The sequence below is a fragment of the Suncus etruscus genome, chromosome 11, assembly GCF_024139225.1.
Source record: "Suncus etruscus isolate mSunEtr1 chromosome 11, mSunEtr1.pri.cur, whole genome shotgun sequence".
Taxonomy (NCBI): Eukaryota; Metazoa; Chordata; class Mammalia; order Eulipotyphla; family Soricidae; genus Suncus; species Suncus etruscus.
The window spans coordinates 61,747,493-61,773,847 of NC_064858.1; the positions used below are offsets into that span (position 1 = coordinate 61,747,493).

Sequence of the window (26,355 nt, forward strand, 5' to 3'; positions counted from 1 at the left end):
TACAGCAGAAGAAATTGGAAAAAAAGCCCTAAAGCAAACAATCAAATAATGGAAAAATTATGCAAAGAATGGGAACAGATGAAAATAGAAGTCTATGATAAGCTCAACAGAAACAACTTAAGAATCATTGGAGTCCCAGAGACCCAGGAAGAAAATCTCCAGGAAGAATCAACGGTCAAGAATATCATTAAAGAGAAACTACCAGAGCTAATGAATACATGTGATCAAATCCTGCATGCCCGAAGAGTACTAACTAAAAGAGACACAAACAATGGAGACACAAACACCCCAAGACACATCCTAGTCACAATGACGAACCCCACATTTAGAGACAGAATTCTGAAAGCAGCAAGATCGAAAAAAGAAATTACATTCAAGGGAACATCCTTGAAATTTACTGCAGGCCTGTCACCGGAAACACTCAAGGCCAGAAGGCAGTGGTGGGACATAGAGATAAAACTCAATGAAATAAATGCTTCGCCTAGAATACTGCACCCAGCAAAACTCACTTTCATGTTTGAAGGAACAATACATGGTTTCACAGACAAACAACAGTTCAGAAACTTTATTCAAAACCATACTTAAAAGAAAAACTGAACAGCCTACTTTAAGACAAGACTGACCAACAGACACACCAAACTTTGATATAAAGATGACACTAACTCCCAGGACAATTCTTTCTCTCAATGTCAATGGACTAAATGCACCAGTTAAGAGACAAAGAGTGGCTAAATGGATCAAAAAACTCAATCCAACCTTCTGCTGCCTACAAGAAACGTAACTGAATAGTCAGAATAAACATAGACTCAAAATAAAAGGCTGGAGGAAAATCATCCAAGCAAACAACATCCATAAAAAAGCTGGAGTGGCCATACTAATATCAGATGATGCAAACTTTATACTTAGGAAAGTTGTAAGGGACAAAGAAGGACGTTTTGTATTAATCAAGGGATACATAGAGCAGGAAGAAATCACTCTCCTAAACATGTATGCAGTGAATGAGGGGCCAGCAAAATATTTAATATAATTGTTGACAAATCTGAAAAATAATATCAATAACAACACAATAATTGTGGGAGACCTCAACACGGCATTGTCAACACTTGACAAGTCAACCAGACTGAAACCCAACAAGAATATACTAGACCTGAAAAGAGAAATGGAAGAAACAGGCCTAGTAGATATATACAGGACATTCCACCCCCCAGAAGCCCAGATACACATTCTTCTCTAATGTACATGGGACATTCTCCAGGATAGACTACATGCTAGCACATAAAACATACCTCCATAATATTAAGCGGATAGAAATTTTGCAGACTACCTTCGCTGACCACAGGCCCTGAAATTATATGTGAACCACAAAGGGACACAGAAGAAAAACTTTAATATCTGGAAATTAAACAGCCTAATACTGAATAACCAGTGGGTCCGAGATAAAATCAAAGAGGAAATCAAAACCGTCCTAGAAACAAATGACAATGGAGACACAAACTATCAGAACCGATGGGACACAGCAAAAACAGTACTGAGAGGAAAATTTATAGCTTTGCAAGCACACATCGGGAAAGAAGAAGGGGCATACCTGAATAGCTTAATGACGCAGCTCATAGAATTAGATAGTACTCAACAAAAGGACCCAAAAATAGGAAGACAGAAGGAAATAACAAAGCTGAGAGCAGAAATCAATGAAGTGGAAACCCAAAAAACAATCCAAAAGATCAACGAAAGCAGAAGTTGGTTCTTTGAAAAAATAAACAAGATTGATAGACCACTGGCAAAACTAACAATGAAAGAGAGAGAGAAACTTGATAACTCATATTAGGAATGAAAAAGGAGAGATCACTACTGATATGGTAGAGATCCAAAGGGTAATCAGAAACTACTTTGAGAAACTCTATGCCACTAATAATGAAAACCTGGAAGAAATGGATAAATTCTTGGACTCTTATAATCTTCAACGTTTGAAGGAAGAGGATGTAGCATATCTAAACACACCCATCACTATTAAGGAAATTAAGACAGTAATCAAATGTCTGCCCAAAAGCAAAAGTCCAGGCCCAGATGGATTTACTAATGAATTTTTTCAAACCTTTCAAGAGGAACTTCTACCAATCCTGGCAAGACTCTTTCATGAAATTGAAAAAACAGGAACACTTCCAAATAGCTTTTATGAAGCCAACATCACCTTGATACCTAAACCAGACAGAGATGCTACCAAAAAAGAAAATTACAGACCACTATCGCTGATGAATACAGATGCAAAGATCCTCAACAAAATCTTGGCAAATAGGATTCAATGACTCATTAAGAAAATCATCCACTACGATCAAGTAGATTTCATCCCAGGAATGCAAGGATGGTTTAACATCTGTAAATCTATCAACAGAATACATAACATCAACAACAAGAAAAATAGAAATCACATGATCATATCAATAGATGCAGAGAAAGCATTTGATAAGGTCCAACACCCATTCTTGATCAAAACTCTCAGCAAGATGGGAATGGAAGGAACCTTTCTCAATATAGTTAAGGCCATCTACCACAAGCCAGAGGCAAATATTGTCCTCAATGGAGAAAAACTGAAAGCCTTTCCTCTAAATTCTGGCACAAGACAAGGCTGTCCTCTCTCACCACCCCTATACAACATAGCACTGGAAGTACTCGCTATAGCGATTAGGCAAGAAAAAGATATCAAGGGAATCCAGATAGGAAAGGAAGAAGTCAAGCTCTCGCTGTTTGCAGATGACATGATACTCTACCTAGAAAACCCTAAAGACTCTACCAAAAAGCTTCTAGAAACAATAGACTCATATAGAACGATGGCAGGCTACAAAATTAACACACAAAAATCAATGTCCTTTCTATACACCAATAGTAATAAGGAAGAAGTGGACATTAAAAAACAACCCCATTCACAATAGTGCCACACAAATTCAAATATCTTGGAATCAACTTGACTAAAAAGTAAAGGACCTATACAAAGAAAACTATAAAACTCTGCTCCAAGAAATATGAGAGGACACGCGGAAATGGAAACACATACCCTGCTCATGGATTGGCAGGATTAACATCATCAAAATGGCAATATTCCCCAAGGCATTATACAGATTTAATGCGATACCTCTAAAGATACCCATGACATTCTTCAAAGAAGTGGATCAGGCACTTTTGAAATTCATTTGGAACAATAAACACCCTAGAATAGCTAAAGCAATCATTGGGAAAAAGAATATGGGAGGAATTACTTTCCCCAACTTTAAACTGTACCACAAAGCAATAGTTATCAAAACAGCATGGTATTGGAATAAGGACAGGCCCTCAGATCAGTGGAATAGGCTTGAATACTCAGAAAATGTTCCCCAGACATACAATCACCTAATTTTTGATAAAGGAGCAGGAAATCCTAAATGGAGCAGGGGAAGCCTGTTCAACAAGTGGTGTTGGCACAACTGGCTAGCCACTTGCAAAAAATTGAACTTAGACCCCCAGCTAACATCATGTACGAAGGTAAAATCCAAATGGATTAAAGACCTTGATATCAGACGCAATACCATAAGATATATAGAACAACACAAAGGCAAAACACTCCAGGACATTGAGACTACAGGCATATTCAAGGAGGAAACTGCACTCTCCAAGCAAATGAAAGCAGAGATTCACAGATGGGAATATATTAAGCTGAGAAGCTTCTGCACCTCCAAGGAAATAGTGCCGAGGATACAAGAGCCACCCACTGAATGGGAGAAACTATTCACCTAATCCCCATCAGATAAGGGGCTAATATCCAAAATATACAAGGCACTGACAGAACTTTACAAAAAAAAAACATCTAATCCCATCAAAAAATGGGGAGAAGAAATGAACACTTTGACAAAGAAGAAATACAAATGGCTAAAAGACACATGAAAAAATGCTCCACATCACTAATCATCAGGGAGATGCAAATCAAAACGATGAGGTACCACCTCACACCACAGAGAATGGCACACATCACAAAGAATGAGAATAAACAGTGTTGGCGGGGATGTGGAGAGAAAGGAACTCTTATCTGCTGGTGGGAATGCCGTCTAGATCAACCTTTATGGAAAGCGATATGGAGATTCCTCCAAAAACTGGAAATTGAGCTCCCATATGACCCAGCTATACCACTCCTAGGAATATACCCTAGGAACACAAAATTACAATACAAAAACCCCTTCCTTACACCTATATTCATTGCAACACTATTTACCATAGCAAGACTCTGGAAACAACCAAGATGCCCTTCAACAGACGAATGGCTAAAGAAACTGTGGTGCATATACACAATGGAATATTATGCAGCTGTCAGGAGAGATGAAGTCATCAAATTTTCCTATACATGAATATATACGAAATCTATTATGCTGAGTGAAATAAGTCAGAGAGAGAGAGTGAGAGAGAGAGAGAGAGAGAGAGAGAGAGAGAGAGAGAGAGAGAGAGAGAGAGAGAGAAAGACGTAGAATGGTCTCACTAATCTATGGGTTTTAAGAAAAATGAAAGACATTCTTGCAATAATAATTTTCAGACACAAAAGAGAAAAGAGCTGGAAGTTCCAGCTCACCTCAGGAAACTCACCGCAGAAATTGATGAGTTTAGTTAGAGAAATAACTACATTTTGAACTGTCCTAATAATGAGAATGTATGAGGGAAATGAAAAGCCTGTCAAGAGTACAGGCGGGGGTCGGGTAGGGAGGAGGGAGATTTGGGACATTGGTGATGGGAATGTTGCACTGGTGATGGGTGGTGTTCTTTACATGACTGAAACCCAAACACAATCATGTATGTAATAAATTTGTTTAAGTAAAAAAATAAAAAAAAAATAAAAATAAATGGGGCCTGGAGAGATAGCACAGTGGCGTTTTCCTTGCAAGCAGCCAATCCAGGACCAAAGGTGATTGGTTCGAATCCCGGTGTCCCATATGGTCCCCCGTGCCTGCCAAGAGCTATGTCTGAGCAGATAGTCAGGAGTAACCCCTGAGCACCACCGGGTGTGGCCGAAAGAACAAAAAACAAACAAAAAAAATTAAAAAATGATTAACAAACTAAACCAAAAATAGATCGGCAGAAGAAAATAACAAAGCTTAGACAGAAATCAGTTAAGTGGAAATTCAAAAAACAATCCGAAAGATCAAGGAAAGCAAAATGTGGTTCTTTAAAAAAGTAAACAAGATTGATAAACCATGGCAAAACTCACAAAGGGAAAAACAGAAACATGATAAACCAGATTAGAAATGAAAAGGGGGAGGTGACTATAGGTATTGCAGAGATTCAAAGGGTAATCAGAGATGACTTTGAAAAACTCCATGCCATGAAACATGAGAACCTGGGAAAAATAGATAAATTCTTGGACTTTCATAATCTTCCACGGTTGAATAAGGATGATGTAGCATATCTAAACAGCCACTTCCCTATTGAGGACATTAAAATAGTAATCAAAAGTCTTCTCAGAAACAAAAGCTTTGGCCCATATGGGTTCATTAATGAATTCTTTTCAAACCTTTCAAAGGAACTACTACCAATCCTTTTCAGGCTCTTTCAAAAAATTGAAATAATAGGAATACTTCCAAATAGGTTTTATAAAGCTAACATACACTAGTCACCAAAACCAGACAGAACGTGGCTGACCCAGGACAAACAGTGGTTTGATTCCCTGGTGTCCCATATGGTCCCCCAAGCCAGGAGCAATTTCTGATTGCATAGTAAGAGTAACCCATGAGCATCACTGGGTATGTCCCAAATTAAAACAAACAAACAAACAAACAACTGACAGAGATGCTGACAAAAAATAAAATTATAGACCAATATCCCTGATGAACACAGATACAAAGATTCTCAATAAAATTCTGGCAAATAGGATCCAATGCTTCATCAACAAGGTCATTCACCACAACCAAGCAGATTTCTTCCCAGGAATGTAAGGATGGTTTAACATCCATAAATCAATCAACATAATACACCATATCAACAAAAGGAGGGACTAGAGCAGTGGTAGGGCGTTAGCCTTGCACACTATAACCTAGAACGAACTCTATTTGATCTCCATGGTCCCATAAGGTCTCCTAAGCCAGGAGCGATTTCTGAGAGCATAACCAGGAGTAACCCCTGAGCATCACCAGGTGTGGCGTAAAAATAAACAAACAAACAAACAAAAAACAACCAAAAATAAAAATAATATGATCATATCAATAGGTGTAGAGAAAGCATTCGATAAGGTCCAACACCCATTCTTGATAAAAAAAAAAAACTCTCATCAAGATGGGAATAAAAGGAACTTTTCTCTATATGTTCAAGGCCATCTATCACAAGCCAATGGCAATTATTATTTTCAATGGAGATAAATTAGAGGCCTTTCCTCTAAATTATGGTACAAGACAAGGCTGCCCTCTCTTGCAACTCAATTAACAAATTAACATAGTACTGGAAGTAATTGCCTTAGCAATTAGGCAAGCAAAAGATATCAAGGTCATCCAGATAGAAACAAAATAAGCCAAGCTCTTATTGTTTGCAGATGACATGATATTATATTTAGAAAACCCTAAAGACTTTCCAAAAGCTTCTAGAAACAATGATTCAGATAGCAAAGTGGCAGGCTATTAACACGCAAATTAACACGCAAAAATCAATGGCCTTCTCATACATGATAGAGAAGAAATGGACATTAGGAAAACAACCCCAGGCCGAAGCGGTGTGCAAACGGTAGGCCATTTGCTAACCTAGGACAGACCACAGTTCAATCCCTTGGTATCCTATATGGTCCCCCAAGGCAGGAGCAATTTCTGAGTGCATAGCCAGGAGTAACCCCTGAGTGTCACTGGGTGTGGCCCCCAAAAAGCAAAAAGATAAAAAAAAAAACACCAAAAAACAATCCCATTTACATAAGTGCCACACAAATTCAAATATCTTGGAGTCAACTTATCTAAAGAGGTGAAGGACCTATACAAAGAAAACTACAAAAGCCTGCTTCAAGAAATAAAGAGATGATACAAGGAAATGGAAACATATACACTTCTCATGGATTGGCAGGATTAATATCATTAAATGGCAATACTCTCCAAAGCATTGTACAGATTTAATGTAATTCTCTACAGATACCCATGACATTATTCAAAGAAGTGGATCAAACACTCCTGAAATTCATTTAGAACAATAAACACCCACGAATAGCTGGAGTAACCCTTAGGAAAAGGAAGATGAAAGGCATTACTTTCCCCAACTTTAAATTGTATTACAACACCAATAGTTATTAAAACAGCATGGTATTGGAATAAAGACATCTTCAGATCAGTGGAATAGATTTGAGTATTCTTAAAATGTTCCCCAGACATACAATTAACTAACTTTGATAAAGGAGCAAAAAATCCAAAATGGATCAAGGAAATACTCTTCAACAAGTGGTGTTGTCACAACTGGTTAGGCACTTGCAAAAAAGCGAGCTCAGACCCCCATCTAACACCTCACACAGAAGTAAATACAAATGGATTAAAGACCTTAATATTAGGTCTGAAACCACATGGTATATAGAACACATAGTTAAAACACTCCATGACACTGAGACTAAAGGCACCTTTAAGGAAGAAACAGCACTTTCCAAACAAATATGGAAGCAGAGATAAACAAATGGGAATATATTAAGTTGAGAAGCTTCTGTACCTCAAAGGAAATAGTGTCTAGGATACAAAAGCCAGCCACAGAATGAAGAAACTATTCACCCAATACCCATCAGATAAGGGGCTAATATCTAAGATATGCAAGGTACTGACAGAACTTAAGAAAAAAAAATCTAACTCCATCAAAAAATTGGGAGAAGAAATGAATAGACACTTCCTCAAAGAAGAAATACAAATGGCCAAAAGACACATGAAAAAATGCTCCACATCACTAATCATCAGAGAAATGTAAATCAAAACAATGATGTGGGACTGGCACACATCACAAAGAACAAGAACAATCAGTGCTGGTGGGGATGTGGAAAGAAAGGAACTCTTATTCACTGCTGGTGGGAATGCCGTGTAGTCCAGCCTTTATGGAAAACAATATGGAGATTCCTCAAAAAACTGGAAATTGAGCTCCCATATGATACAGTTATACCGCTCCTAAGGATATTCCCTAGGAACACAAAAATCCCTTCATCACACCTATATTCATTGCAGCGCTATGTACAATAGCCAGACTTGGAAACAATCAACAGATTGTCAACATATGAATGGCTAAATAAACTGTGGTACATATACACAATGGAATATTATGCAACCATCAGGAGAAATGAAGTCATAAAATTTTCCTATATGTGGATGTACCTGGAATTTATTATGCTGAGTGAAATAAGTAAGAGAAAAAGAGATACAGAATAGTTTCACTCATAAAATTAAGGACAGTATTGTAATAATGCCCAGAGACAATAGAAATGATGGCTGGAAGGACCAGCTCATGATATGAAGCTCACCACAAAGAGTGGTGTGTGCAGTTAAGTAAATAACGACACTAACAACTATCATGACAATCTTAATGAGTGAGAGAAGTAGAATGCCTGTCTGGAATACAGGCATGTGAGGAAGGAGGGAGGGGGGTTCATTGGTGGTGCAAATTTTGCACTGGTTAAGGGGGGTATTCTGTTTATGACTGAAACCCAACTACAATCATGCTTGTAATCATGATATTTAAATAAAGATTTTATATTTAAAAAATTCCTGGCAAATATGATCCAATGCCTCATCAAAAAAAGTCATACACCCTGCTCGCTTCAGCAGCACATACACTAAAATTGGAATGATACAGAGAAGATTAGAATGGCCCCTGCACAAGGATGACACACAAATTCATGAAGTGTTCCATATTTAAAAAAAGAGAGAGAAATTCATACACCATGACCAAGTAGGTTTCATTACAGAAAATCAAGTATGGTTTAACATATGTAAGTCAATCAACATAATACACCATATATCAGCAGAAGAAAAAAATAAAAAGCATATAAGTATATCAATAGGTTTAGAAAAAGTATTCGATAAGGTCCAATACCCACTTATGATAAAAACTCTCAACAAGATGGGAATGGAAGGAAATTTTCTCAATATAGTCAAGGCCATTTACCACAAACCCAGGCAAATATTATATACTTAGTGGAGATCAAATAAAAGCTTTTTTTCTTTTCTTTTCTTTTCTTTTCTTTTTTTTTTTTTGGGGGGGGGTCCACACCTGGCAGTGCTCAGGGGTTACTCCTGGCTCTACACTCAGAAATCGCTCCTGGCAGGCTTGAGGAACCATATAGGATGCCAGGATTCAAACCACCGTCCTTCTGCATGCAAGGCAAATGCCTTACCTCCATGCTATCTCTCTGGCCCCAAAAGTTTTTTTTCTGAAATCTGGTACTAGAAATGGCTGTTCCTCTTACCACTCCTATTCAACAAAGTACTGGAAGTACTTGCCATGACAATTAGGCAAGTTAAAGATGTCAATAGGAAAGGAAGAAATCAAGCTCTCACTGTTTGCAGATGACATGATACTATATTTAGAAAACTCTAAAGATTATACTAAAAAGCTTCTAGAATAGATTCATATAACAAAGTGGCAGGCGACAAAATTAACATGCAAAAATCAATGGTCTTCCTATACACAAGTAATGATACAGGAGAAATGGACATTAGAAAACAAACCCATTTATATTAGTGCCACACAAACTCAAATAACTTGAAGTCAACTAAAGAGGTGAAGGACCTTTATAAAGAAAATTACAAAAGGGCAAAATAAAAAATAAAAAAGGACAAAAGGAAAATTGAGACACATGAAATGGAGACTTCATGGATCGGAAGGATTGACATAATTAAAATGGCACTACTCCCCAAAGCATTGTACAGGTTGAATGCAATTTCTACAAGAATACCCATGACATTCTTCAAAGCAGTGGATCACATACTCCTGGAATACATTTGGAAATATAAACACCCACTAATAGTTAAAGTAACCCTTAGGAAAAAAGAAGATGGGAGACATCATTTTCCCAAACTTTAAATTGTACTACAAAGCAATAATCATTAAAACAGCATGATTGGGGCCAGAGCAGGGGCGCAAGTGGTAGAGCGTTTGGCTTGCACATGATAACCTAGGACAGACTGTGGTTCGAACCCCTGGCATCCCATATGGTCCCCCAAGTCAGGAGCAATTTATGAGCAAATAGCCAGGAGTAACCCCTGTGTGTCACCGGGTGTGGCCCAAAACAAAAAAAACCAAAATCAAACAACCCAAAAAACATGAAACTTGAGCTCCCATATGATCCTGTTATACCACTCCTAGGGATACACCGTAGGAACACACAAAAAGAAAACAATACAATAATGCCTCTGAACACCTATATTTATTTCAGTGTTATTTACAAAAGTCAGAATCTGGAAACAACCCAGATGCCCGACAACAGATGAGTGGATAAAGAAACTGTGGTACATATATACAATGAATACTATGCAGCCATCAGGAAAAGTAAGTCATGAAATTTTCCTATACATGGAAACGGCATGGAAACTATTTTGCTGAGTGAAATGAGTCAGAGGGAGAGAGATAGATACAGAATAGTCTCACTCATCTATGGGATTTAAGAAAAATAAAAGTATGATAGTAATACCGTGAGGCAATAGAAATGAGGGCTGGAAGGCCTCGTCCACGATATAAAGCTTACCACAAATAGTGGTGAGTGCAATTGGAGAAATAACTACACCAACAACTATCATGACAATGGTATGAGTAAACAGAATGCCTGTCTCGAATACAGGCAGGGAGTTGGGGAGGAGGGAAATGGGGGGATTAGTGGTGGGAAGGTTGCATTGGCGAAGAGGGGATGTTCTTTTTTTATAACTGAAACTCAAGTACAAACATGTTTGCAATCATGGTGTTTAAATATATTTTTTTGTTTTTCCTTAAATATATTATTACAAAAAATTCTAAACAAAAATTCTCATGAAACAAGGACCTAAAAACCCCTTTCTTCATTTAAGCTAGAGATAAAAATATGGTTTGTTTTTGTTTTTGTTTTCTCATTTCACAAGGTTACATATGATCACAGAAAACAAATGTTAAATGATTACTTTAAATTCTACAGGAATTGAGTAATAGGCATTGTTAGAAAAAAGAGCTAATTAGTGGCGGAAGACATAGCACAGTGGTAGGGCATTTGCCTTGCAAGCAGCCGATCCAGGACATATGGTGGTTCGAATCCTGACATCCCATATGGTCCCCCAAGCCTTCCAGGAGCGATTTCTTTTCTTTTCTTTTCTTTTTCCTTTCCTTTTCCTTCTTTCCTTTCCGTCCCTTCCTTCCCTCCCTTCCCTCCCTCCTTCCCTCCCTCCCTCCCTCGAACCACTGTCCTTCTGCATGGAAGGCAAACGCCTTACCTCCATGCTATCTCGCCGGTCCCACTACAAAAAGAAAAGAAAAAAAGAAATGGGGCTATTTAAAACTATATTTGCCTGCAATTAATTTGATCAAAACAACCCCATAAAAATATTGGCTCATATCATAAAAAGATAACTGCTCTGGGAGTTGGGGTAAAAAGGTAATTTGAACCCTTGAAAATAGTATGTTTTTTAAAATAAGGAAGGGTCAAAAGTCATTGGTTATAGACTGAATAGAGATAAAGCCATCAAATAGTTGGGCATTCAAAAGCAAGGAACATGCTTCAATGATCTAGATTAACATCTTAGAAAAAGCAGCAAAACAACAATTTGGTGTAAGACAGGTAGTCTTTCCTCACCTCCTAACGATAAAATGAATCAGAAGACATGTCATCTTTGATTTGTACAAAAGCCAAGTTCGCTATCTACAGAAAACTGACTCTGATAACCATGACTGGACAGATTCATCCTGGGATCAATAAAAAGGACCCTAGTCTAAGCCCTGGCCTATGATATGTACAACAACCAAGATCTCTAATTCCAGAGGTCTGACTAAAACAACTGCAACCAAGCAGATCATAGGGAAACATAATGAAAGACTCTATCCTAGGCTTTATCGTAGGATCAGGGCAAAAACCAAGACCACCAACTACAGAAGACTGATTAAAATAACAGTGATGGATCATAACTCTGAGAACCATAAAGAAAGACTTCATCCTAGGCTCTGTCCTTTGACTTGTGCTACAGAGGCATGATTTTATCACCCACGACAGAGTAGAAAGTTTCCAGACACCACAGAAAGACCTAGGGGAGAGTAAAAGAGCATGTATGAAGCCTACAGTTATTCCCAGGGTGGAGAAACCCTATATTGCTTAGGCCAAGGTAATTCCCTTTCTAATCTTCCCAATATTTACTGTGCCTATGCAAAAAAAAAAAAAAAAAAAAAAAAGAAGAAAAGAAAAGCACAAATCAAATTTTTTAGTTGTGTTATTGTTGTTGTCTGTTGCTGTTTTTTTTTTCTTTTTCTTTTTTTTTTTTTTTTTGGTTTTTGGGCCACACCCGTTTGACGCTCAGGGGTTACTCCTGGCTATGTGCTCAGAAATCGCCCCTGGCTTGGGGGGACCATATGGGACGCCGGGGGATCGAACCGCGGTCCGTTCCTTGGTAGCGCTTACAAGGCAGACACCTTATCTCCAGCGCCACCTTCCCGGCCCCTGTTTTTTTTTTCTTTTGTGCATTGTTTTGTTTTTATTTTAGGACTTTGGTTATTGTATGGCTGCTGTCTATAGACATATAGACATATATTACTCTGGTGCTTTTGAGTTTTTTGTTTGATTTTTTTATCTTTTATTTTATTTATCTATTTTTTGTATTGTTGTTATGTTTTTCTTCCTTCTCCCTCCCTGCTCTTAAACTAATAGATATAGCCTCTAGAAGGACTCCTCTCATTTTTTTTTGCTTGTTTGATTTTTGCCCCATTTTATTTTATCATTATTTGTTAATTTTTTTTTCTTTCCTTCAAACACAACCACACAACTTGAACCAGCTTGTTTCGCCCCACTAATGGAGGGGGAAAATGGAGGGTAACAAGACCAAACAGTCATATAAACATTAAGTATAATAAAAAAAGGATCAAACTTAAGCACCAAATCCAAAGCCAATGACAACAGAATTGATATCCAGTTTACAACACACTAGACACAAAGCGGCCTGGGAGGTAAAAGAAGGGGATATGAGATGTATGCTGGGAACAGGGGTGGAGGAAGGACAATATTGGTGGTGGGAACACCCCTGATTCAATATCACTATATGCCTAAAATATTACTGTGAAAGATTTGTAATCCACTTTGATCAAAATAAAAAAAACAAATTAAAATTTAAAAAAAAAATGCTCGCTTTGGCAGCACATATACTAAATTTGTAACTATATAGAGAAGATTAGCATGGCCCCTGCACAAGGAAGACACACAAATTCGTGAAGTGTTCTATATTTTTAAAAAACAACAAACAAACAAAAAATTTTTAAAAAAAGAAAAGCTCATTTGTTGATTACAAGTAATGGAACTTAATCAGAACTACAGTTTCTTACCATCCAATTTAAATCTAAAACATTCCAGTCCTGTTACATAATAGCTACATGGACAAGATAATTAAAATCCACATACATAGAGGTAGGAAGAAGAAGAGGAAGGTATATACAAACAGAAGTGTTGTTAGATGGTCATGCATCAACACAAAAGGAGGTGCATATGACATTTCTTCAGATATTGTTCATTTATATCAATCTCTCAAATACGTGTAAATCTACTACATTGTCTAAATATGTATGACTATGTTAAAATATCTTGCCTTAGAGAATACTATGAAGAAAAGCAAATATTTTGATGATGTGAGAAATTCTAGAAAGTAATTATGAAATATGTAAAATACTATTTTTGTTGGATTAATTAGTAGCATTTTATTAATTTAAACTTTAGGAAAATGAATAAAGGTAAGACAATATTTATATGCAAAAAAAAGAAAAAGAAAAAGCAGCAAAACAGAGTGACACATGGAAAAGCTCTACACATAATCAATTTGGACTTACATAAGATTTGAAAGACAGTTCCATATAAAAATTCATAAATCTAACTACTACTACTGCTGAATTATGATCACAACGACTAAAAACTCTACTTTTTTATTTTTATTTATTTATTTATTTATTTATTTATTTATTTATTTTTGGTTTTTGGTTTTTGGGCCACACCCGGTAACGCTCAGGGGTTACTCCTGGCTATGCGCTCAGAAGTCGCTCCTGGCTTGGGGGACCATATGGGACGCCGGGGGATCGAACCGCGGTCCGTCTCCTAGGCTAGCGCAGGTAAGGCAGGCACCTTACCTCCAGCGCCACCGCCCGGCCCTAAAAACTCTACTTTAAGGGAGAATAAAAGGGTGATGATTTTGCAAAAAGAAGAGAAAAATATGTCTATATTAAATTGAGCGATTTTGCCTGTCTAAACCTATCAAACTATAAATACTCATGTCACTTGGACTCAGACCCAACTAGAGGTTATCATTAAAATGAACATGAACATGAAAGGTCAGGGTGGCCCTACTTATATCAGATAAAACAGACATCAAATTGAAAGAAGTTACATGGGAAAGGAATGATCTTCACTATGTAGAACTCATATGCCTCAATAATTATACATCTAATGAGGAACCATTAATAGATGTAAGAAACTAACAGATTTATGGCAGATATTGACAACACAACAAATTAAAGTTGGAGACTTCAATATTGTTTATCACTTCTGGATAGATCAACTAGACTAAAACTCAACAAGGAAAAACTGGCTTTGAAGAAAGAAGCAGAAGAAAGGGCCTTCTAAGACATACAGCTCTGCATTCCCCAAAAGTCACCTACACATTCCGCTGCAATGCACATGGAACATTCTCCAAGACAGACCATATCCTGGGTCACAAAACATACTTCTATAAAATGAGATAGATATTGTATTATCTATACTTCAGATCACAATGTATCAAAAATAAAAGTTAAATACAAATTGAAATGAGCATAAGCCTCAAACACTTGGAAATAAAAACAATTCACTACTGAACTACCAGGAATGATCCTTGAGCACAGAGCCAGGAGTAATCACTGAGCACTGCTGGGTACTGTGGCCCCAAACTAAAATAAATAAAATACTAATTTCACTTTTTATCATCTGTTATAAAAAGCAAAAATAAATGAAAAAAGATGAATCTATAGGGGCTGGTGTGGTGATGCTTGCGGTAGGGAGTTTGCCTTGCACTAACCTAGGATGGACCACAGTTTGATCCCCCTTTGTCCAATATGGTCCTCAAAGCCAGGAGCGATTTCTGAGCACATAGCCAGGAATAACCCCTGAGCACCATTGGGTGTGGCTCAAAAATCCAAAAAAAAAAAAAAAGATGAATCTATATATATGCTCATTGTAGATATGTTATTGCCAACCAAATGCCTAACCATAGATGATTGGACAAAAAATTTGTGATTATATACACAATGGAATACTATGCTGTTGTAAGAAAGAATGGAATATTGTAGTCTGCTGCAACGTGAATGACACTCACTGTTAAGTAGCATGATGTTAAGTAGGTCAGAGGGAGAACAAATACCAGATGATCTTATTCATATCTGTGGTATACAGAGAAACAAAATAAACAGACAACATCTAATAAGGACAAACTTGTGGTCTTTGAAAGTGAAACAGATTATTACCAAGCACTGGGAAGGTGTGGTATCTTCATTCATCAAAACTATGAAAGTTATAGCCCACATATGAGAGCAATCATTGACTTCCTCAGCCCTCTGAGTGTTTTCACAAGAAACTTCAGGGGGGACTATCAAATGCCAATGGCAAGAGAAACATAGAGGAGAACTGGTCTTCAGTAGGAAGCTTGTCACGAAGGGTGGTTGGGCTAGGGGATAAGTTAGGGAAGGGAATACTAGGACAATGGGGGAGTGGAAAGGCGTCTTCCACAGAGGCAGACTGGGGGCAGGAGGGAAGCGAGGGACATTGGGGATTGATAGTGGAGTCCAATGATAGAACTGGTGTTGGAACAGTGTAAACCTGAAACTTAATTATAAATATATTTGTAATTTTATAATTCACAGTGATTCAGTGAAAAGAAAATGTAAAAACAAACAAACAAAAACAAAAACTGAAAGTTCACAGTGATACCTGCAGCTTTGCCTAAGTGAAGAAGAAAAAGTGGGGTGAAGAATTGAAAATCCCCCATACTCATAGGAAGAAACTGCTCTCTAGCCATGCAACATCAATGGAACCACCTCTGAATTCATTAAATCCATCAACTATTCGATTTTCCCAACATTCTTTCCAAGTCAGCAAGTCAATGACTGCCTTTCCTGATGGAGTCAGTTAGGGACCAAATGCCTCTCTGGAGCTCCACCAAACATACTCAATTGACCATACTTGTCCAGAAGACATCAACCTCGAACTTTGGAATTTCTGGCAATTATGGAATTCTACACTGCCCTTAAATGTGTATGAACATGGTTTTGCTTGGTTGGGAAATAGTGACTAATTCTAGTATAATTGCCTTACAATAATGACCAAAAAGTTGTCTTTTCCATCAGATACTGAATGTCTTTCTTTTATCATCCTTTGACATTCCTTAAATGCTCCTTTCAGTGAATGCACAGATATTTAGGGACTTATTGTTTTAACATTTCCCAGCAGATGTAGCATAAAACAATAATTTATTGTAGCTCTGATAAACAGAACAAACTGGACAGATAGCTTTAAGATGCAAAATAAAAAGTAGCATAGCACTGGAGATTTATTTGTCCTTAAAGTACCTTAAAACTGAGTTGTAGAACCACTCAGGTTTGGTAGTCAATATTTTGAACTACAACCAGCCCAAGTTTTATTTGGGAAAATTTATGAATAACGGTATATATTGCCACACCCAACTGTGCTCTGGGATTACTCTAGAGATTATGCCTGGTGAAGCTCAAGGAACCATCTGGGATGTTGGGGATCAAACATGGGTGTGCAAGGAAAGCACCCTACCCACTGAGCTACCACTCCAGTCCCTTATTTCATCTTCATGCATGATTGACCTCCAGTGCATCTAGCTAGAGAATTCATTCAAAATGCAGATTTAGGGGCATGACTTAATTTTTGGACTCTAAAATCTAAGCTCTCATAACATAATAACAGTCCCGAATCACCAAAATATAGCCATGAGGCTAAAAAAAGAAAGGATCCTCAGAAACTCAGTTGTGTCAACATCTTCCTTTGAAAGCAGCCACATAAATAAATTCCTGAGGGTCAAGAGCAGTAATTATCTATTAAAGTTAAGAGGGAAGTATCTGTGGAAGAGCTTTACATCTCTGGGCATTGTTCGTCTACTTTGACCCACACTAAGCAAAATAAGTATCCAACTTATTCCTGTAAAACCCAGTGGGAGGAATTTGGTCTGGAGGCAGTCTCCACACAGGCAGTGGAGACTGAGAAAAGCTTAACTTACCTGAGCTGCCTCATGTATTTATGGGGACTAATAATGTCACCTCACTTGCCCTCTCACTGAGCTCACACATAGTGAGTGTTGAAGCAGCTCTTGGTTCCTAATAATGCCATCCAAATGTTGACCGTTTTACTTCTGAAACTCATGTATACTGGAAAAGTTGGTGCAGATCACCAAAACCTCTGACAGTAGGTCAGAGGTAGAAAACAGGTGCTGGAGCGATAGCAGATAGGCCATTTACTTTGCATGCATCTGACCCTCTGTTTGATCCCTGACACCCAAATGGTCCCCAGAACCCACCAGGAGTAATCCCTGAGAGCAGAGCTCTGAGTATCACTGAGTTTCCCCCACCCCCACCCCCAAACCAACAAACAGAAAATATTAAGAAGGAACAACTTGAGAGATAGCAAGAAAACCCTGCTTATATATGCCCTTCTAATAAAGAGAATTAATCTTCTTTCTCTCCAAAGTCCTAAAGAAGACTGTTCTAGGGCAAACAGATCTAACATTTAGCTTGGACTTTAAAATTTACCTACTCAAAGACCCAGAGAAATAAAGGCCCAGAATCTCAGCTCATCTGCCTCACAGGATTATGGCCAATGAGTTCAAATCTCCTGTGTCCCACACATAATGGACATGAGATAGCTCTGCGTGTGAGCCTGGAGTGTTGCCAAAGTCACAAGTGAGTTCTGGCTGTTCTGAAGATGGAAATCAGTCAGTACCACAAAAAAGAGTGAACCATATGCCCTGGTTTGCTGAATATCACTAGGAATACCCCACAGACCCACTCTAAGCACTCGTTGGGATAAAAAAAAAAGTTAATAAAATAAAAGCCAGAGGGGTTGGTGAGGTGGTGCTAGAGGTAAGGTGTCTGCCTTGCAAACACTAGCCAAGGAAGGACCGCGGTTCGACCCCCCTGGTGTCCCATATGGTGCCCCCAAGCCAGGGGCAATTTCTGAGCGCTTAGCCAGGAGTAACCCCTGAGCATCAAATGGGTGTGGCCCCAAAAAACAAAAATAAATAAATAAATAAAGGCCAGAGATGTTGTGAGACTTGACTGAGAACACAAAATAAACAGAGCAGAAGTTCAGACAAGTGCAACTCTCAAGGGTCCATGCTCTTGTCTGCAATGTTTTGCACATTGGCATCTTCCCTCTTTCCTGTCCTTCATACACAATCACAATCTGATTTATAAGTATTTTCCTTCTGCAGAAATATTTATTTTAAGTGCTCATAATTAAATAAAATGACACTGAATCATGTGAATGTGACTTCAGAACTAAGATACTGTCAGTGCTGTTATTAGTAATTATCTTGACTACATTTATGCCCCAAGCATGTTCTACTAGATGATAAAAAGGGAGATATTTGCTTTTAGTTCACACTGTGTTTGGTCATGTTCACATCACAAAAGCATGTTTCAAAATTACCATGAGTTACCACTTATAAAATAAAAATGTTTCTTGGGAAGTGCATTAATCGATATCCACCTTATAAACTACATTATAAAGAATATTTTTTCTCTATTCCTATAGATTGAGGAGGTGCTGAGAGAACAATATTTCTTGAGAACATGGACCCAATTAAGGAATGTTGCCAGGGGCTGTCGAGATAGCATAGTGCTGGGGTATTTGCCTTGCATGCAGCTGACCTGGGACTGACCCAGGTTCAATCCCCAGCATGGTCCCCCCAGCCTGCCAGGAGCAATCTCTGAGTACAGAGCCAGGAGTAACCCCTGAGCACCACCAGGTGTGCCCCCACCAAAAAAGGAGTGGTACCAAATGTATTTGAATATAACATTAAAAACAAATGTGGGGGTGGGGCGATAAATCAGACTGGAGGACAGGTCTCATAAGCATGAGGCCCCAAGTTTGATCCTTAGTTCCACATAACTCCCCAAGTACCATCATGTGAAGCCTGGTAGTCTCCAAGTACTGTCAGACTTGAGCATCACTGGCCTGAGCATTGAACCTTCAGGCCTGCACAGCCATGCAGATTCTTGCTTGGGGTAGTCCCTGATCCCTGAATACTGATGCACAGCCCCCAACCCCATAAATAAATAAAAATAATAAGGCCAGAATGATAGCATAATGGGTAAGATGGTTTTCTCATATGTGACTGACTCAGATTGGATCCCTGGCATCCCATATTGTTCCCTGAACCCACCAGACGTGTTGCCAAAAACAAAACAACTACCACAACAAAAACAATCACCACAGGGCCCGGAGAAATAGCACAGTGGCGTTTGCCTTGCAAGCAGCCGATCCAGGACCAAAGGTAGTTGGTTCGAATCCCGGTGTCCCATATGGTCCCCCGTGCCTGCCAGGAGCTATTTCTGAGCAGACATCCAGGAGTAACCCCTGAGCACTGCCGGGTGTGACCCAAAAACTAAAAAAAAACAAAACAAAAAAAAAAAACAATCACCACAACAAAAATTACAAAAGTTACAAAAAAAATTACAAAAATTACAAAAATTATCAAAAGTTAGTAAATAAAAATGAAGAGATTTCTGTTTTTGAATTATAGTAAATTTACATTTTACATTTGCTAAGAGGAGCTTCAGTTTGGTTTTGGGGGGGACACATCTGATTGTGCTCGGGAATTACTCTTAGTTCATTGCTCAGAGATTACCTCTGGTAATGCTTAGGGTTTTGTTGCCAGCCACAACAAGGCTTCATCCCTGTACTATCTCTTTGGCCTCAGAGCAGTGACATAATTAACAATATTAATTCAAGTTTCTCATCAGTTGTAGTACATACACTCTGATCCTTTTCTCAAAATATTTCTCAAAAATTTCTCAAAATTTGAAGAACAGAAAGGGCTGGGATATGGATCAGCAAGAGAATATGTATGTCACATGTTTGAAGCCTGAGGTTCAATGCCTGATCCCACAAACATAAGTAAATTTAAAAAAATCCACAAATAAACAATGAAAAGACAAAGGCAGACCAAGCCTGAGGCATGTAAAGGCATGGAGGAATATAACCAGGACATCTCTAAGATGTGTCAAGCTGAGGCTCTCCTTCACTGTAGATACTGTATAGATACTAGCTCAGAAAGTGGTGGGCTGCATAGACCATAGATCTGATGCAATTCTGGAATTCACAATTGTACGTGCAATTCATGGCCATTTTAGCTTTTGGGAATCTACAGTCTTTTCCTGAAGTAAAGGAAGGATTTTGTCTCTTCCATATTAGAAAACAGATACAGCTCTGGAGTAAGAGTTTTCTATTAGCAAACTTGCACAATGAAACTCCAATGGGATTGGAAGCTGCTGGAATTTCAATGGAGTTAATAACCAAATGTTTGTAGGAAACAATCAGTGCCATGAATATAAAATTAATTATTTTTATTCAGAAACCATCTGATTCATTGTTACCAAATGGAGGAAGAAACATTTGTTGAAATTCACTAGGCATGGGCTGAAGAGATAGCATGGAGGTAGAGTGTTTGCCTTTCATGCAGAAGGTTAGTGGTTAGACTCCCAGCATCCCACATGGTCCCCCGAGCCTGCCAGGAGCGATTTCTGAGCATAGAGCCAGGAGTAACCCCTGAGCGCTGCCGGGTGTGACCCAAAAACAAAAAAACAAAAAAAAAAAACAAAAAAAAAATTCACTAGGCATATATAGGGCTTAAAAAATCTCCCATTTCACCTTATTGAGATTTCTCTTTTTTGTTTTCGGGTCACACCCAGCAATGCTTAGGGGCTACTCCTGGCTCTATGCTCAGTAATTGCCCCCAGCAGGCTCAGGGGACCATATGGAATGCTGGGATTCGAACCACCGTCCTTTTGCATGCATGCAAGACAAACGCCTTACCACTGTGCTATCTCTCCGGCCCCGAGATTTCTTTATTTATAGCAGGAAAGAAAGCCTAAAATCCCTCAATGTACTTATGTTTTTGCTCCTTTTAGGATAATATCATTCACATTTTTCTGCTTTTGTCTTTTTTTCATAGACAGAATGCATAGTTAGAATTTTTCACATGTAATAAAGACTTCTTAAGAAAGTGAAGCATGGGGCCGGAGAGATAGCATGGAGGTAGGACGTTTGCCTTTCATGCAGAAGGTCATTGGTTCGAATCCCGGCATGCCATATGGTCCCCCGAGCCTGCCAGGAGCGATTTCTGAGTATGTAACCAGGAGTAACCCCTGAGCGTGGGCAGGTGTGACCCCAAAACCAAAAAGAAAAAAGAAAGTGAAGCATAATGTTACTTAGAAGCTCCTTCTCTGCTCCAAAGACTGTCTGTCCACATGTTGGATTGATAGTAGCTATCTCTGTACCTTCTTGGGTTTATTATGCTGATACATTATCAAAATGCACTACTTTGAGGGCTAATGAGACAGTATAGTGGGCAGGGTGCTTGCCTTCCACGTGGCTGACTAACCTGCGTTCAATTCCAGGCTTCCCATATGGTCTCCTCAAGCCTTGCCAGGGATCATCCTTAAGTGCAGATCCAGGAGTAGGCCCTGAACATTACAGACATGTGCTCCCCACCCCTCTACCACCACAAAAAAAAAAAAAAGATATACTATCTTTGAAAAAACTGTAATCAATTAAGGTATCAAAGAGAAAAAAACCTTAAAAAAGTATCAAATTCCCTTCTCTACATCTTTGAATAAAGGCCAACAAGATTCCTCACAGTCTGGGAGCTCCTTCAACGCTTTTTGATGTCACAAACAATAGGTTTGAAGCACCAAATGAACATGGGAATTAGTTCTGCACGTGGAGGAAATTGTTAAAGTCTGAAATGTATTATACTAGTATGCTAATTTGCTTTTGTAACCATTATTATAAGATTTGCTTGATTCGCCTAGGATTAAATGTCGTCATGACAAGCCAGGCCCTACCAGTCCCTGAGCCTGATCAAGGAGCACAGATAGCATACGTGACCAGGTAAAAGTATTTTTGTACAATTGTGCCCACACCCTTATCTATGCTATACATTAAACTCAGCTTTGACATGAGTATAATAGTTGTTGGGCATGAAGGAGCTGAAGGGACAGTGGACTGCGTGTTTTCCAACTGTCCTGTCTTCTGAACCTCTTTAGGAGTGGGCCGAAAATGGCCCAGAAAAATAGCTCTCCCAGAGGCTCATCCAAGGACTGGAACGCCAAGGAACTGTGTCCAACCATGAAAACCGGCTACCTGCAGTATTCTGTAGAAAGGCAGGTCTCCTGTTTGTGATGTCAGGCTTGGAAAATCTACACCTGCCCAGTGGTTCCCGACTGTGAGAAACTGTGAGTGTTGCCTGTGTGTGTTTTCCCACTGTCCTATCTCCTGAACCTCTTGGGAGGGGCCGAAAATGGCCCAGAAAAATAGCTCTCCCAGAGGCTCCAGAAGAGCATATATAAGATGCAGGTGGAATGGTAAAAACAATTAAAGTGTGAAGAACTCATTGTTTTGCTTGTCAGGTGAAAATTTGCACTGTATTGTGATGATTTAATGACTGCCATATGTAACCACTTAGAAACCCTATATAAGCTGTAAAATGTGGATGCGGGGGGGCCCTTCAGACCAGTCTGCTCCACTAGTAGATTGGAACCTGTTGGAACCCTGGGCACCCAAGTAAAGAAAATCCCATTGTTCTTGCAATGCTGATTGATTGTGGCTCTCTCTTTCCAAGAATCATTGGATGGGCTGCAACCCGGGTTTTCTTCTTAACCTTCTGCCTTTTCCATTTTATTTGACTTACTGTACCCCTAACTCTCTTTTACCCGAAGCAGTCTGAATATGCCCTCGGGCAAAGGTCCATCTAACTAAACGCTCTTAAAGTAGGTGGCTGTGAAGACACTCATGACAGGATGAGTGTCTTTCTCTAGAAAAAGATCTGTCCCCTGCAGAAGACAATTTGTGCAATGGCATTAGGCACACATTAGCTAAACCAAAATACTGTCCCAATATTAATAGCCGAGTGCTTCGGCCTTTGCTCTTGAATCTCTGCCTCCCTTGGCTTCTCGAACCCTAACAAAATCATTACTAACCACTACTCAGTTCTAGAGAAAGAACCCAACTGTTGCTAAGTTTGAAGATAAAAATATGGTCAGGTTCTGTGAAATGAAAGTTGTGGGTTCAATAGGTAAATTTGATAAGTTGTAAAGTTATATTCCAGAGGCAAACAACTATACCTTTAACTCAAACCAAGCAGCTGCATAAATGCTGACTTAAAGCATTTACAAAAGGTACTACAGGATGGTCAGCTCTGGGCCAATTCATCCTTACTGCTAAAAACCAAATCAAAATGCAAGTGACTGGGGGCTGGAGAGATAGCATGCAGGTAGGGCGTTTGCCTTGCAAGCAGAAGGACGTTGGTTTGAATCCTGGCATCCATATGGGCCCCCGAGTCTGCCAGGAGTGATTTTTGAATGTAGAGCCAGGAGTAACCCCTGAGCGCTGCTGGGTGTGACCCAAAAACCAACCCTCCCCTTCATGAGCATCTTTCACACAGTGTTCAGGCCTGGACATACTTCACATATGTTCTTCAAGGTCATTTTCTGTACAAGAACAGGTGGAAGAGCACAGCTTCTCTGATTTACTAACAGATTATTGTTCTTAATGCCACACAACACAAACTTCTAATCGCAAAACACATGCATTTTATGCCATTAATTTATGACATATAAATCAATTTTTAATTTTTTTTGATTGTGGGCCACACCCAGAAATGGTCAGGAGTTACTCCTGGCTCTTTGTTCAGAAATCATTCCTGGCAGGCTTGGGGACCATATGGGATCCCAGGAATTGAACCAGAATCCATCCTGGGTTGGCTGTTTGCAAGACAAAGCCCAACCACTGTGCTATAGTTCTGGTCCTAACTTTTTGTATTTTTGTTTTGTTTTTTTTGGGTCACACCTGGCAGCACTCAGGGATACTCCTGGTTCTATACTCAGAAATCACTCCTGGCAGGCTCAGGGGGACCATATGGGATGCCAAGATTCCATCCACTGTCCTTCTGCATGCATGTAAGGCAAACACCCTACCTCCATGCTATCTCTCTGGCCCCTCTGGTCCTAACTTAGTTTTTAAAAATACTTTCAAAAAAGGTGTTAGGGGCCCAGAGAGATAGCACAGTGGTGTTTGCCTTGCAAGCAGACGATCCAGGACCAAAGGTGGTTGGTTCGAATCCTGGTGTCCCATATGGTCCCCCGTGCCTGCCAGGAGCTATTTCTGAGCAGACAGCCAGGATTAACCCCTGAACACCGCCAGGTGTGGCCCCCAAACCCCCCCCCCAAAAAAAACAAAAACAAAAAAAAACAAACAAAAAAGGTGTTAGGATACACTTAGGACAAAATAGGCTACATACACAACTACACCCAAATAATTTTAAACTTTTACTTTTCCCTTGAGGTCAGATATAACCACTGGGCCAAAATTAGAAGGCGAGCATACTATAAACTTTGTTACAATAAACAAAAACCTCGGCCTCCTCAAAAACTGATTAAAATCCTAGATTGGAAACGGAGGAGAAAAAAGACTGTATTGCAAGTGGACTGATTTTCTGAGAACAACCTTTGGCTTGAATTTGGATTTCGACTTTGGAAATTTCGGACTGGACTTTTAGTTTGAACTCAACATCCAGACATGCCCTGTGGGGGGGAAAAAAAGCTGCAAACAAGTTGTGTTGTGGCAGCTTCCAAAGTGCCGCCCGGAGGGGAGAAAAGCTGCGAGCCTGGGATCCGCCCTCCAAATCAGTAAGGTGAAACAGCACAATCCGGCTGCGGAACCTGGGACCACATGGTCAACAACAGTGCTAGCAAACAAACCCTCTGCGAGGCCTGAAACTTTGGAAGTAATCCACGTGGTGAGAACAGCGTGGGACAAATTAATCATCTGAACTTATGATTTTAGGTGTAGGGACTAAGTGGGTAGTCATATATTTTACTCATAGTTGGTGATGGGATAAGTTTTAGTTAGTTAGTGGTTTAAAAAAAAAAGGAGTAGTAACAGTTTAGCCCATTTAAAAATCTGATTTCTAACCGCCTGCATCTTTGTCTTGTTTTAGTCATTTTCTTTATAATTTAAATGTGTTTTGTTTTCCAGTTAATATTTTCTATTGCAAAATGTTTTACTGTGTGTATTTTAATGTACTTAGCCTGTTTTTAAAATGTATGTTATGCATTTATGCTGTAGTACTTGTGTAGGAAAGGTTAATAGGAACAAAAAGTTCCCCCAATATAGTTTAAAAGTATAGGAACATAAAAGTTCCAAAATAGTGCTTGGTAAAAAAGCATTAAAAAATATTAGTTACAGGTGTATAGTATATTTTGCAAAAATGTTATGTTTTTGAAAAGGGCTGGTATGTTAATTTTCACTTTATTAGGGTGCTGCATGAAAATATTAACCCACCTTTGGCTAAAGGTGGAGTCAAAATTACAAAAGGGTCTTTATATTTCAGAAAAGGGGAAATGTAACTCCACCCTGGATTAAGGTGTAGCTACCTGAGACCCACCCATTTCTGGGAGGGGTCTTGGAAAAAGGTAGATAAGCCTTTGAGCCAGGGGATTAGGGGTTTCTGCCCTGCTGGGCTCTCTGGCTTTTGGGTCTTTGCCTCTTTTGGTCTTTGACCAGGATGGAGGTCAAAGGAAGATGGCTGAAAGGAATTAAGATGCAGGGTAGCTAAGAATGGCTGAATTCTTGAAAGGTTAGGATAGAGGCCACACATGTGGTGGATAGGGATGAATAAAGCTGATGCTTCCTGATGCCTGTCTCTGGATGAGTCTGATTCCGCCTTTCACCTGGGCCTGGGACCCGCCGGCTGGATGGGGGTTGCGGAGCCACGTGGCCTGGGATGGCATCCACTGCCATCCAGCCCCATGTTTAATTATTTGATTCTACATCCAGCTCCATCCAGCACCATCCTTAATTATTTAACACAATATCTGCAAGAGACTACAATGCTAACATCTGAATTAAGCCTTAAATTTCCAAAT

The 26,355-nt window shown here is 39.2% G+C and overlaps 1 protein-coding gene and 2 non-coding genes across 3 annotated transcripts in view; 2 read left to right on the forward strand and 1 right to left on the reverse strand.

Annotated features, from left to right (window-relative positions):
* SLC41A2 (solute carrier family 41 member 2) overlaps nt 1–26,355 on the reverse strand; it is a 157,812-nt gene that overhangs the window by 15,328 nt on the left and 116,129 nt on the right. The gene's annotated exons all lie outside the window — the stretch shown is intronic.
* Nucleotides 8,759–8,865, forward strand: LOC126023574 (U6 spliceosomal RNA). Its single transcript, XR_007500688.1, has one exon. It is a non-coding gene; the product is annotated as a U6 spliceosomal RNA (small nuclear RNA).
* LOC126023533 (U6 spliceosomal RNA) lies at nt 13,294–13,400 on the forward strand. The gene has a single exon (XR_007500649.1). It is a non-coding gene; the product is annotated as a U6 spliceosomal RNA (small nuclear RNA).